This window comes from Zalophus californianus, chromosome 16 (genome assembly GCF_009762305.2).
Source record: "Zalophus californianus isolate mZalCal1 chromosome 16, mZalCal1.pri.v2, whole genome shotgun sequence".
Lineage (NCBI taxonomy): Eukaryota > Metazoa > Chordata > Mammalia > Carnivora > Otariidae > Zalophus > Zalophus californianus.
The window spans coordinates 19815417-19828688 of record NC_045610.1 but is presented as its reverse complement, the minus strand read 5'-3'; the positions used below and the strand labels follow the sequence as shown (position 1 = coordinate 19828688).

Sequence of the window (13272 nt, the reverse complement as noted above, 5' to 3'; positions counted from 1 at the left end):
GGATTTTATTTAAGTAGAAAGCAGAGGAGCCCTGACTGGTTTAGAGCAGGGGACTGACGGGATCAGATTTGTTTCAAAAAGGTCACTTTGGGTCCTAAACCCTTTCTCTGTGCCTCAGTTATCCTGGGAAACCAAGTTTGGAGGAGCAGAGAGGGGAAGGGGAAGACCGGGAGGGAAGAAGAGGCGTTAGCAACCTGCCTGTGGCCGGTGGATTTCAGGTGCTACATCTTTTGGTCTCATCCTGGATATTGGGTGTCACCGTGGCAACATAACTGGACAAACACTTCAGGCTTTAAAAAAAATGTCTGTGTGTTAGCTGTCCACTCTGCAGATCCAGGTCAATGCAAATACAGATGCCTTCCGCACGAAACCCCTTCTCCCCACACACCTGGAGACATCCCCGGGTTGGAAGCTTAGCTGGTTTCTACTTATAGGGGAACTGTGTTGTCTGAGGGCAAGCGGTCGTTAGCCTTGAAACTCCTTTCCCACTTACTGCCCTGGAGTAGGTCTGTGTCAGACTGAGCCCAGCTGAGCAAGGGGCTTGGACAAACACAGCCAGACGTGCAACATCAAAGGCCTCGTTTGTGCTCATCTGAACCCACTTCTCTTTTATCAAGGTGGCCCCACAAATATTGTCAGTAAGGAACACCTTCTGAGTCCACCTCTCAACCCCTGAGGAGTTAACGTTCCTGCTTGGCCGTTTATTGAACCTATCTCCGTTATGGCCTTTATCCCACTTTATTCACTACTATTAAACATCCAGCAGTCTGGCGTTGTGCCAGGCACCGGGGACAGTGTCAAAACCACACAGGCTTGTATCACAATGAGGGTAGACGGACAATAGTCCAGTAAACAAAAAGCTGAGAAAGACCCTTGCGGACAGTAGTAGGTTCTCGAAGCAGAGATTAGACGCCAGTGGTAGCTCGGAGGCGAGGTTGGGTGGCGGTGCTTCTCTAGTCTGCTTAGGAGTGAAGACCTCTTGCTATTTCTTGGATATGCCATCTTCATTGTCTCGTGGGGGCCTTTTGACTCATTGTTCCCTTTGTCTGGAAGGTTCTCCTGGCCTTTCCCATGGCTGCCTCCTTTGGATCATTTAGGTCTCTGCTCAAAAGTCACCTTTCAGAGAGGGCCCCTTTGACCACCCTCACCAAAGTGACTCTTATTTATTCCCTTGATTGTTTCTGATCGGCCTCAGCCCACTAGAAATACAAGCTTTTTTGAGGATAGGGACTTTGATTGGTGGGCTGTTGGTTTCAGCTATGGCTTGATCAGGAAAACAAGCCATTCTATAGATTCCATACGTGAAGGGTTTTAATCCCTGGCATTAGAGTCTCACACAATGGTCGGGAGGAGTGCAGGGAGTCCAGATCAGTGGGGACGTTGGTGGTCTCAGCTTGCCACAGGAAAGTGGGTGGTTCTCAAGAGCTTGCTGGGAGCCTATTATGCATTTTGAGAACTCCTGGAATTGGTTGTCAGCTGTCTCAGTCTGTTGCGACAAGGAAACAATTCTCAAGAGCCTGCCCAGAAGCTGCTGTGAATCTTAAAGAACTTTCCAGAAAGCTGCTGCTGGCCAGGTCACTCACCTGCAAATAATTTGCAGGCATTTACCCGGAAGTTGCTGCAAACTTGATATCCGCCATCTGCCGGCAAGCATTCCAGAGAGAAAAATGGCTTCTCTTTTGACTTCCAAATCTCCTTTGAATACCTCTCATTGACGGTCTCGAACCCAGAAATGTACAGCGGAGGAGATTCTGGGAAATGTGATTCTGGCTTTCCCTCTGCAGAGGAGACTCTAAAGGGGGGGCAGTGATGCCAGATTGAAAACACACAACCCAGCGTGCTTGCTGTATCACCTGTGTCTAGAACAGTGCTTGACACACAGCAGGCGCTCGGGTAGTAGCTGAATGATTGAAAGAATATGCCCCTGGTCCTTGGCGGGGCCAAGAGTTAAAACCCCAACTCTTTGACTCCAAAGCTCACACAGTCCCGTTCAAAACACCCAGCTCAATAAGCTATGACCAGGAGCCCAGCTGGACTTGGTGACCAGTGAGTCCCAGACAGGGTCTGTGCCACAAATGCACCAGCAGAGCTCTGCATTTCAGGGACAGGAGCAGAGAGGGAGGCTGGAGAGCCGAGGGAGTTTTTGATCTCTAGAGGGTCGGCTGAAGAAGAGAGCACCAAGTCTGGGTGAGCAATCCTCGAAAGCTTCTTGGAGGTGGTGACACCGTAGAGGACACTGGATGGAGAACCGCGGCTGCTTCAGGGCAGCCATCCCTGAGGGCAAAGGAGACTTCGTGTACCCCCCGAAGGCCTGGGCATTTGGCCAGGAGTAACCCTCCTGATGTTAAGAAAAAAAAAAAAAAGTTGGAAATCTCTTATTGTACTGTTTAAATGTATGTGAAATTTACATGCCCTCCTGGAAGAAATGTGATTGCTTTAATGCAAACGCCAGGCCTTTCTGCCCCATTTTTGAGTAACACTGATGCTCCAGGTGACATGAGGGATTCAGTAGGGGGAGGAGTGGGAGCTGCAGGTATACCAGAACCTAGGACCAGCTACTGGGGGGGCGCAGTGCAAAATGAAAATGTGTTCAGAAATCAGAATTTTAAGACAGCACCAGCAGAGCTGGTGAGGGGCCCCTCTGAGCACGGGTCCTGTGGGACTGGTAACAAATTACCACAAACCAAGTGGCTCAAAAAGGATACAAACTGGTTTTCTCACAGTTCTAGAGGCTAGGACCCCGAACTGTGTCTCCTGGGCTGGAGTCCCATTGTGGGCAGGACTGTACTTCCTGCCGAGGCTCCAGGGAAGAATCATTTCCCTGCCTCTTCCAGCGTGGGCAGCTGCCTGCGCTCCTTGGCTTGCGCCCCCTTCCTCTTGTTTCCATTGCCACACCTCCGGAGCCACATCTTCTGCCTCTGTCCTATAAGAAGACTGCATTTAGAGCCCACCCTGGATCATCCGGGATAGTCTCAAAATTCTTAATCCCACCGGCAAAGTCCTTTTTGCCATATCTGGTAATAGTCACAGGTTCTGGGATTCTGACCCAGATGTGTTTGGGGGCCATTTTTCTGCTGACCACCCATGCCCTTGAAGCCGGCCCTGTCAGGCTCCTAGCTGGACCCTCTGATTTGAGAGAGGCAGGCTTTGAGGCTCACAGCAGAAGGTGAGGGACCTATAGGTAGCCCGGGCCCACGGAAGCGTGAGGGAGTGGGGTAGATGTTTTCTTCCTCCGTAAACACCAAACCTGGAGCCTCCATGCTGGCCCTGGTAGGCGGCTGTGTCCAGTGGCCACTGGGGTCCAGAGACTGGTGGCCTTTGGGTTGCCCCTGAGTAGGGTTGCCATATTTAGCAAATAAAAGTCCAGGACACCCAGATATTTTATCTGGCCCCCTGTCCCTGATTCTTGCTGCCATACCCGCTGCTTTCCTCCAAGGGCTGTGCTCAGCCTTAGCCTTCTGGGCCTGGGTGAGACCCTCGTCATTCCCCCAGTGCGTGGCCAGATTAAGACAAACTGGGACTGAGGGTTCAAAGGCAGTCAAAGGCAGAGTTCCAATGGGCTGGGTTTGCTGATCTGAGGTAAAACAGCCCCCTCCTTGAAGGGGGGGCAGAGCATTTGCTAGGTGATTGCTGATGGTCCTTCACCCTCACACAGATGGGCTGTCCTCCCGCCCTGGAGGGCTGGGGGCCTTGAGTCTCTGTGTGGCCCTTCAAGGCTCACAGACAACTCCTAAGGACGGGACGCAGGGCTCCTGGAGTAAACAGCATGTTTCACTTCCTCTGCAAACATTGTACATCTGAGAAACTAATTTCCTTTTATAGACAACTCTTTCCCGGCTGCACAGGCCCCTGGCGGGCCGGGGTCAGATTTAATAAAACAGAAGTGGTCAGGCCAGCCGGCTTTCAGCAGAGTCCGCACTCCCCAGGATTGAGCCTCACACTCAGGGTGTCCCCGTGCTTCCTGAGGATACGGATCTGAGGGCATGCCCAAGTTTACTTCCCGGAGAAGGACCGCAGAGAAACAGACCAAGAGGGCCACCTGGGTGGCTCAGTTGTTAAGCATCTGCCTTTGGCTCAGGTCATGATCCCAGGGTCCTGGGATCGAGCCCAGCGTCGGGCTCCCTGCTCCGCGGGAAGCCTGCTTCTCCCTCTGCCTGCCGCTCCCCCTGCTTGTGTTCCCTCTCTCACGGTCTCTCGCTCGCTGTCAAATAAATAAATAAAAAATCTTAAAAAAAAAAAAAACAGACCAAGAATAACGATTGTGAGAAGCATTGCTGTTTTATGTACCACCAGAAAAGCCAACATGCTGCCAATGACGTTATACTATTGATTGTAAGGAGCACCTGATTTCAGAATTGGTTATTCTGTGAAAAGAGGAGAATCTTAGAATCAGTGCGATGTGCTATTAGGTTTATCGTTGGCTCAATACTAGTGAAATGGAGCTATGGAATAAATCGTCCTCCTAACAATGACAGCGATTTATTTATTATTTAGAATGTATCTATTTACAAGAACTTGACTTGAGCCACGTGGCATCCCCCCTTAAGATTTAAGAAAAACTCGTCCCAAGTCAGGTGTACGCGCAGTGGGAGATCTAGTGAGCCCCTCCCCCCATCTCTGGGGATTACTTGGGCTCAGGTTTCCTACTTCCAATGAATTCTCCTTCTTACCCTGCCATGCAGATAATTTTTACTTTTCTAAAATTTTGTTTATTTTTACATAATTTCTACATCCAACGTGGGGCTTGAGTTTATAACCCTGAGATTAAGAGTCGCATGCTCCACTGACTGAGCCAGCCAGGCGCCCCATTTTTCTTTCTTTCTTTTTTTCTTTAATGGTGGTAAGGGACGCCTGGGTGGCTCAGTCGGTGAAGCGTCCAATTCTTGATTTCAGCTCTGGTCATGATCTCAGGGTCCTGGGGTTGAGCCCTGCATCAGGCTCTGTGCTCGGCATGAAGTGTGCTTGTTCTTCTTCTCCTCCTCCCACACTCCTTCTCTGTCTCTGTCTTTCTTGAATAAATAAAATCTTTAAAAAAATTTAAAAATGGTGGCAAAATATACATAAAGTTTACCATTCTTACCATTTTAAAGTCAGTGGTGTTTAGTATACTTCCACTGAATTCTTGCTTTCGCTACATCTTTCTGCCTGTGCCTGGTTTCTTCTCTCTGCCCCGTGGGGAATCTACAGAAGAACCTAGCGCATCCCCCTGGCCTCTCCAGTCAGCTGCAAATACAGGCTGTTGAGTGTAGCAGACGTTTGCTGAACTTTTGAAGGAGTCAGAGGGGTACAGCCCGCCCAGCATCACCTCTAATGCCCTCTCTTCTTCCATCCTCTGGGAGACGCTGGCTGCCTCTCGGCCGCGAGTCTGTTCCTGAGATGTTCCAGAGCTTTTTCTCCTCTTCTCCTTCTCAGGCTTTCTTGCCAGCTCCTCATCGGGCGGGCACACACTCCACTTTATCATACAGAGCAATTTTCCTCTCTCTTCTTCTCACCTAGGTCATTCCTACCATCCTGGACTTTTCACCATTAACAGGTATTCTCTCTACAAAGACCACCTTGCCCCAAGAGTGATTATTGTGCTCTATCCTCCATCAGGGAGCAGCCTGCCCTGCTGTCAGAGATTTGTCATCTGGCGGCTTTTCAACCTGGCTAGGCTGTCGTCTCTACTCTCAGAGCTCACGTTCTGCAGGCAGTGTCAGATGCAAAGACAAGTGCCATATGGTGACTGCCACGCTCTGATCAGGAGGAGTTCCGAGCCTTCCAGAGCAGGGAGGATGGGTCCTAACCCCGCTGAGGCCGCATGCTGCAGGTTGTTGTTGCCGAGTTCCCAATCTTCCATCTGGTGCTTGCTCCCTAATTTCCCTTTGGGAATCACACCTCCCCTGCCTTCACTCCGTTTGGTTTGGTTTGGGCTGACCCCATCCGCAGGCTCCAGGGATGGACACATGCCCCAGGACCGTCTGGCCCATCAGCGCATTCCTGACAACAGTGGCTGGTTCAGGGACAGTCAAGGGACCCCATCCGGGCCACTGAAAAACCTTGGACCTTGTCTGGAACTACTGGATCAGAGATGCTCTTACTTGCTGGGACTGCTCACTGGTAGGATGTGAGCCTGGAGATGCTGAGGGAGCATCTGGTCACCCATGAAGCCAGCCTGCTAGAAAACAAAGGCAAAGTTGCAGGAAACCAGCATCAAGAGTAGGAGAGTGGTGACCAGATACCAGGCACGAAGCCCACTTTCGGTTCTGAAAGCCAAAAATGTGATGTGGGTGGCAGCTGGATGATGCAAGGCTAGGTGACCGAAGTCTGGATGACTGAGTGTCATCCTCAGTAACTCAGACATTGTCCTGGAGCCGGCTGCTGTGTGGAGAGTTTTTGTGATGCCCCATGCCGCAGATGAAAGAACGGAGGCTTTGTGAGATGGTGGGCAGAAGGTTTGCATTTTACATCCCCGCCAAGGGAGCTACACAGGTTGTGAGGCTGAGCCCCTCCGGAAATGCGGAGGAAATGTTTGCGGAGGCAGCCACAGGGCCAGTAGGCATGGCAAGGAAGGGAACAGGAGCTGGCTTTGACTGGGCACAAACTCCGTCCCAGGCGCCCTTCTGTGTCCTTCCAGCTTAGTTATCTGAGAGCGTGGAGGGTGAGAAATTCAGGTGAGTGGGGTTAGCCTGGGGCGGGGGTGGGGTGGTGGTGGGTTGTTCTCAGCCTGGCTGCCCCTGAGAATCACCTGGGTTGCTTTCAAAGCTCTTGCTGTCTGGGTGAGCACAGGCCAATGAAATTAGCATGTTGAGGGAGGGGCCCTGACAGGTTAGTTGCAAAGCCTCTTCGGGTGATTTTAATGGACACCAGCGTTAAAGCCATTGGCTTCGGGCAATGGTTCCCAATCATCTGGTGAGCTTGTTAAACTACACGCTGCTGGGCCTCATCCCACACTTTTAGACTAAGTAGAGTCTGAGAATTTGCATTTCCAGCAAGAGCCCAGGTACTGCTACGGTGGCTGGCGATGCACCCAGAATCCCTGGTTTAGCCCAAGTCTCCTTAAAAGCTTGTTTGAGTGAGTCCAGGTTCTGGCTTCCTTCCAGACTCAGATCCTGGACTCGTGGCTCCAGTATCTGGTTCTCCCACTAGCTGAGGCTGGACTGGTCCCATCCTTCTGTGAGCCTTGGACAAACCTATCACTCAAGTGCCTCTTACGTTCTTTGTTGAGTCTATGGCCCTCAAACACTTCAATTTTGGTAAAATGTGAAGAGTGGGAGTGGTTTGAGGGTTGGTGGGACAGGTGGCAGCCTCGGTCCCTGCTGAGGTGGGCCAGGTTGGGCTGTAGACCCGTGGGTGCTGAGGGATGAACAAGATAAGGCCGCTAGTCCTCTGAGTGCTTTGGAGGAGAAGGAACGAAGGAGGTGGGGCAGATGATCCCAGAGATCCATGGGTGAGTGGCGCCCACTTTCCCTGGAACCGGGTTTCCACGGGAGGAGAGAAAGTTAAAAGAGCAGGGGAGAGAACAAATACTTCTTGAGCTTTGTTAGTGGGCCAGGCCCTGTGCTCGTTGAATCCCCCAACTGCTTTGCCGTGTATCATCCCTGCTTTACAGAGGCGCCCTCTAGGGCTTGGAGAGGTTCAGCATACGGCCAAGGCAAGCAGGGAGTTTGCGGAGGATCTGGATTTTTGAACCCAGGACTCCGTGACTCTGCAAACACCCTGCTCCTTCCTGCCCACTGCTGACTGGCCTGGTGTCCTGAGTGGTTGCCTGTCCTAGGTGGGCAGGCCTCACCTTGGCTGAAGCCACTCTGGGCTGCTATTCCGTAAGTGAGGGTCCCAGTTCTTGTGAACTGGGACCGAGGAGGAGGAGGCTGTGCTTGGAGTCTGGGTACCTGTGGCCTTACCTGGCAGTGCTGAGGAACCTAGGGCAGGTCACTGCGTCTCTCTGGGCCACTATATTAGGGAGCTCCAGAGAATCTAAATCCATAGGGGTGTGTGTGTGTGTGTGTGTTTGTGTGTGCGCGCATGCACATGTATAAAGAGATTTATTGTAAGGATTGGCAGGCTGGCAAATCCCTTGCTGTGGGGCAAGGTGCTAGGTAGAGGCTCAGGAGAGCTGATGGTACAGTTCCAGTCCGAGCTGGAAGGCTGGGTAGCCAGGAGAGCCAACAGGCTGGAGACCCAGGGAGAGCTGACGTTTCTGTTTGACTCTGACGGCAGGAAAAAGCCAACATCCCGCTTTGATGGCAGTTTGGCAGGAGGAATTCACTCTAACTGTCACAGACACTTCGTGAAAAGCAGAGGTGGCGGGTCAGCCAGTGGCTGAGGGTGTGTGTGAATCACGTAACCTCTCGAAGCCTGCACACGGAGGTCCTGGGAGAGTCTGTCAGTTGTAAGCGGTCTGAGTTCTTTGCTGGCCGCGGCTGCTCTCCCGGGTCCTGCTAACGACCTCGCTATGCTGTCCTCTGCTTGGCCTCGTTGGTCAGGCCCCAGGACAGGAGGGGAATTAAGTGACCTTCCCTGCTTGCTCCCAGCTTCCCTTCCTGGGTGAGTGTGGCTGGGAGACAGCTTGGAGTCAGGGCTAAATCTGCCAGCAGAACTTCCTGGTCCGAGGAGGGTCTCACTCTGCGTGTGGGCCCCAACCCTGCTGCAGGAGGCCCAGCCAGGAACAGTTGACTGGAGCTCAGTGCATCTGGAGCACTGAAAGATGCCTCTGGTCCTGCTCTTGTCTGGAAGGTGGTCTCGGCTGTCCAGGGTGGCTTGTGGGGCAGATGAAGGATCCATCTGTCTGCTTCTGTGTAGGGCATCCCAACTTGCCCCTCGCCTCCCAGCCATTCCCCATCCTTAGCTTCTGATGCCATCTTGCTTTTTGCTGCTACCATCTTTCTAGGGCTTTTCCGTTCCTCTGTAAGCACCTTGACAGCCAAGCTTTTTTTTTTTTTTTTTAAGTGGGGGCATGCGCAGAGGGAGATGGGGAGAGAGAATCTTAAGCAGGCTCCACGTCTGGCACAGAGCCCAGTGCGGGCTGAGTCTCATGACCCTGAGATCATGACCTGAGCAGAAATCAAGAGTTGGATACTTCTGCGACTGAGCCACCCAGGCGCCCTGACATTCAAGCTTTTTCAGAAAAAAAGCCCTTTTTGTCAAAGCAGACTTGTGTGTCTTTTATGCTTGTGCCCACACTGTCTCTCACTGGGTTTGACGTAATTTGTTTATTTCAGGGCTGACTCTCTGAGGATGAGGAGGAAGAGGAGTGGGGCGGTGGGGCTCCCCCTTCAGATGGAAGGTGCTCCTGTGGCTGAGAAAGCCCCATGGGAGAGGAGCTGTGAAAGGCCTCGGGGTCCCTGGCAGTGGGCTAGCTGGCCTCTAGGGAGGCAGGGGGGCCCCTGAGAAAGGCCACACCCCTGGAAAGTGTAGCCTGGGGTGGGGGTGGGTGCCAAGAGAGCATGTGGGAGACGAGGTCTGAGAGGAGGGGTCGTTCCAACACTGTACACTGATAACATCGCTATGCTTTCTGGGGGTAGTGCATGAACCATGGGAGACCTCAGGAGAGCAGGGCTTATATCTTAAACCTATTTCACATTAAAAAATTGAAAGCAGGAAAAACGTAGGAAGGAGCAATATATGAAGATAATATTTTGCAAAGTTATTGTCATGCCTGATGTTTCAAGAAGTGAGGCATTGGGGGGCTTCACGGAGGCATCGGTGCGCCTGGCGGCTGAGGAGTGGGGTACGTGCGGGGACAGTGGGCAGAAATGGCAGCTGGTATGTTTAGGAGACTGGTTATGTTGAGCAGATAGAATTCACTGAGGTTAATGGGAACCAAGTTTCTTACTGCTAGGTGATTTGTGAACATGAGAAGGGGGAAGGCTAGAAAGATCCGTGAGTGCTGGATAGGTATGACCTCATTGATGTATGTGCATTTATACACCTTAAAACCATGAGTTTAGGGGCGCCTGGGTGGCTCAGTCGGTTGAGTGTCTGCCTTTGGCTTAAGGCATGATCCCAGGGTCCTGGGATCGAGTCCTACGTCAGGCTCCCTGCTCAGTGGGGAGTCTGCTTATCCCTCTCCTTCCCTCCCCACTCGTTCTCTCTCTCTCTCTCTCCCCCCCCTCACTCTGTCTCTCAAATAAATAAAATCTTTAAAAAAAAAAAACCCAAAACCAAAAAACCGTGAGTTTAATGTAGATATACAGATAGATATATATAAATATATAGTTATAGGGGTTTGTACATCTACTTACATATGTACCTGCATCTCTTGGTTTCGGGAGGGCCTAGAAGCAATGACGTTCATAGCAGGGACGAACACCCCGGGTTCCCAGGTCTTGGCTTCCAAACACTGTTCTCCACTAAAGTGAAGCAGGGCTTCTTGCAGAAGTGCTGATTCCAGAGATGTAGCAGAGAAGGGACAAGACGGGTCTGCAATGTCTTGTGCCAGAGAGTAAGGAAGTGCTCAAAGAATGAGTAGGACATATAAGAAGGATCAGAAAGAAGAGGCTCTTATTGATCAAATCTGGGTAATTTGTGCATCAATATAAATAGTGATAGTATGGAATAAAAGTTGAATAAAACAGGAATCCACGAGTCTATATTGATATATAAATAACTCAATAAAGAAAGGAAAGCTCTTTCTTGCAGGAGATCACCAATGAATACACGTAGAAGGAATGTTGGCAACAATAAGAGTAAACATTAAGCAACCACCTAGTGGTGGCTGATTCAGGCTGGAGTTGTCAACAATGCTAAGACTGGCGGGTGACTATTTGAGGAACAGGATATGGGTGTAATACTAGAATGTGTCCCTAGAAAATATTTATCAGTTACAAAGGCAAAAGTGGTGATTTTTCCGGGAGAAAAACAGGGCAGATACCAGTTTGAGCAGGTGATCAAAACGAAACTTACCAGCGCCGGGCGTGCTGTCACCATGGGCCTCCTGATGGAAAGGCGGTCTTGTTTCTGTGCTCCTCCTGCCAAGAAGGCATGGCTTGAGGAAACAGTAGGCTTTGGGGTGAGGGTCGCCCTATAAAATGAAAAGCTCGTACTCTTAAAAATTGCATAGCTGGGCGCCTGGGTGGCTCAGTTAGTTGGGACACTGCCTTCGGCTCAGGTCATGATCCTGGAGTCCCGGGATCGAGTCCCGCATTGGGCTCCCTGCTCAGCGGGGAGTCTGCTTCTCCCTCTGACCCTCTTCCCTCTCGTGCTCTCTGTCTCTCATTCTCGCTCTCTCAAATAAATAAAATCTAAAAAAAAATTGCATAGCTGTTGAGATAATTGAAATGGGAGAAAATATTGCAGCATGAAGGACCCGGAGAGCCAGAGCTAAATGCCAAGTGTGTTCCTAGATGGGATCCTGGACCGGAAAGGAAAAGGGAAAATGACATTGTTGGGACAGTTGGTGAAATTTGAACGGGGTGTGGATGATGGCAATGTGTGTCAGTGTTGACTTCCTCATTTGCAAGGTTATGTGGTAGTTATGTTAGAGTGTCCTCACATTTAGGAAATTTACTCTGGAGTATTTGGGGGTAGTGGGATATCCTATCTGCAGCTTGCTCTCCCATGGTTCGGAAGAAGACTAACGACTTTCTAGGATATGTGTGGAGAGAGCTAGAGTGTGCACACAAGCGTGCAATGAAGCAGGTGTGGAAGAATGTTAACAGCTGGGGAACTTGGGTAAAGGAGAATGTTCTTTGTATTCTTACAACTTTCCTGTAAATCCTTTCAAAGTTATTTTTTAAAAGAATAAAAAAAAAAAACCCCACTCATAAAAAATAAGCCCCACTCATAGCCTGACCAACCCACAGGGAACTGTAAAACATTTTAGAGCATTTCCCTCCAGTTTTTTATGTGAATTTTTATGTAGTTAAAATCATGTTCTATATACAATTTTACATCCTACTGTATCACTTAAAATGGTAACATAAACATTTCCCCTGTGTGTTATTATAAACACTCCATAAACATTGTTTTTAATGACCACATAATGCCTCACTGAGAGGTCACATCAAAACTAACCATTCTTTTTTTTTTTTAAACCAACTCTGAGCTTTTCTTTCTTTTTTTTTTTTTTAAAGATTTTATTTATTTATTTGACAGAGAGAGACACAGCAAGAGAGGGAACACAAGCAGGGGGAGTGGGAGAGGGAGAAGCAGGCTTCCTGGCGAGCAGGGAGCCCGATGCGGGGCTCGATCCCAGGACCCTAGGACCATGACCTGAGCCGAAGGCAGACGCTTAACAACTGAGCCACCCAGGCGCCCAAAAACTAACCATTCTTAAAAAAAAACAAAAAAAAACCAAAACCTAACCATTCTAACTATGGTTGGGTAGCATTTAGGTTATTTCCTTTTTTAAAAAAATGACAAAGCACACTGCTGCGAGTATCTTTGATAAGGAAGCATTTTATGTTTGCTTGTCTTCAGGGAGATTTCTAGAAATGGAATTACTGAAAGGGTATGGTATCTTAAAACAACTGCCCCTCCCAAAAAAAATCCATCTCAGGAAAATGACTTTAAGAGCCAATTAAAGGCAACTTAGAGGGAAAACAACAACCACAAACAAACAAAAAAACCCAACCGGTCCACGCCACCACATTGCTTTCCAGAAGCATGTTCGCAGCGATTCCCTATAGCAGCGAGTGAGTGCTGGTCTAACTGCACCCTCACCAGCATTTAAAAATTCTTCACTCTTTTGTTAGGTGAAGAGTGATGACTTGTTGCCTTATTGTGTATTCTTTTCATTTCTAGAGATGTTGAAAATTTTACGACTGGTTTGTTGAACCAGTTGTGGTTCTTTGTTGATGTCACCATGCTTTTCTTTGGCTTACTGAGGCTGGAAGCTTCTCCAAGGATTGGGGCCAAGTGACCTTTGTGTCTAGAGGCCTCCTTTTAGGACGGGCAGACCCTGGTGTTCATGGCCGGTTTTCTGGCACCATCTGACCTCAAGTGGCTCATGTGCCTGGGTGAGTTTCTTTTCATCGGGGATTGTTTGGGGAGCCACAGTTTTCTGGCTTAGCCTGGGCCACTTCCCAACTAGTCCTTCTGGTGTGTTCCAGCTCCCTGGCCTGTGAGCAACCCTGACCCACTTTGATTTTATTAGATGTTTTTCCTCTTTTGTCATTTTTGAAACATAAAAATATGAATTCTGATTTTTCCCTCTGATTATTAAAAGCAATATGTAATGTGTGATTGCTATATTACAGAAAGGTATAAAAAACAAGATAAAGTCCTCCACAGTCCTATGAACCAGACTTACCTGGTATTAATATTGGGAATAATTTCTTCCAGATTTTTTCT

The 13272-nt window shown here is 49.6% G+C and overlaps 1 long non-coding RNA gene across 1 annotated transcript; it reads right to left on the bottom strand.

The window, feature by feature from the left end:
- Positions 1 to 729: 729 nt before the first annotated feature.
- LOC113908008 lies at positions 730 to 11153 on the bottom strand. Its single transcript, XR_003515337.2, has 3 exons — positions 10885 to 11153; positions 2706 to 2923; positions 730 to 2335 (listed from the first exon to the last, which is right to left on the bottom strand). It is a non-coding gene; the product is annotated as an uncharacterized LOC113908008 (long non-coding RNA).
- Positions 11154 to 13272: the final 2119 nt, after the last annotated feature.